This window comes from Arachis ipaensis, chromosome B04 (assembly GCF_000816755.2).
Source record: "Arachis ipaensis cultivar K30076 chromosome B04, Araip1.1, whole genome shotgun sequence".
Lineage (NCBI taxonomy): Eukaryota > Viridiplantae > Streptophyta > Magnoliopsida > Fabales > Fabaceae > Arachis > Arachis ipaensis.
In genome coordinates, this window is record NC_029788.2 from 78,458,224 (window position 1) to 78,459,390 (window position 1,167).

A 1,167-nucleotide genomic window follows, 5' to 3' on the forward strand; every position below is an offset into this window, starting at 1 on the left:
CTCGGCGTTCAGCGCCCAACGGGGGAGGCAGCATGGAGAATTTGATTTGGCCAATGGATAATCCCCAAACCTCAACCACCTTTTAACCAATTCAAACACCTTTTCTCTCTCCTCTTTCACCCACTTTTCCATCTACATTCATCAATCCCATCATCCATCACTTCTCTTGATTCTCTCAACCCACCTTTCACTCCACCCAATCCCCTCTTATCAATCCCATCCATCTCTCTTTCCAACAACCCATACCCTCACTTCATCCAATTTCACCACACCTCACACTTCTCTTCCCTTCTTACTTACTCTTCACCATACACATTCCCTTTCTTTATTTTACCCATTTCTTCACCCTAAAGACCGAAGCCTATACCCACCCTCTTGTATCTCATTCTTCTATCTTTTCTTCTTGTTCTTATATTCTATTTTTATTTTGCTCGGAGACGTGCAAAACTTTTAAGTTTGGTATTGGGCGCTCCGCTTTTTGCTTCTCCATTCTTACCTCCATGGCACCAAAAACCGGAAAATCCTCAAGAAAAAGAAAGGAGAAAGCCCCACTTCTGAGCCGTGGAATTTCACATAATTCTTTTCCAAAACCTATCAAGACCATTTTTATGATGTGGTGAGTAAGAAGAAGATGATTCCTGAGGTCCCCTTCTGCTTGAAGGATGATGAGTACCCGAAGATCCTATATCAGATTCTGAAACGGAGTTGGGAAGTTCTGGTCAACCTAGTGACCGAGGTTGGAGTATTGATTGTGCGAGAGTTCTACGCCAATTCTTGGGTGACGAGAAAGCATGATAGAAGCGTGAATCCGGAGCCAAAGAATTGGCGCACCATGGTCAGAGGACATGTCATGAATTTTAGCCCGGAGAGTGTGAGGGTAGCGCTACAGTTGCCATAGCCACGAGAGGACCCTCATTCACACACTCGCAGGGTCAATACTGACCAGCGGTTGGATCAAGTCCTTACTGACATCTGCATACCTAGAGCTCAGTGGAGGAGGGATGCTCAAGGTCGGCTGGTGTGGGAAATCGTGATTCACACTTTTCACATATCCGCACAACTAACCAGTAAGTGCATTGGGTCGTCCAAGTAATAAACCTTACGTGAGTAAGGGTCGATCCCATGGAGATTGTCGACTTGAAGCAAGCTATGGTCACCTTGTAAATC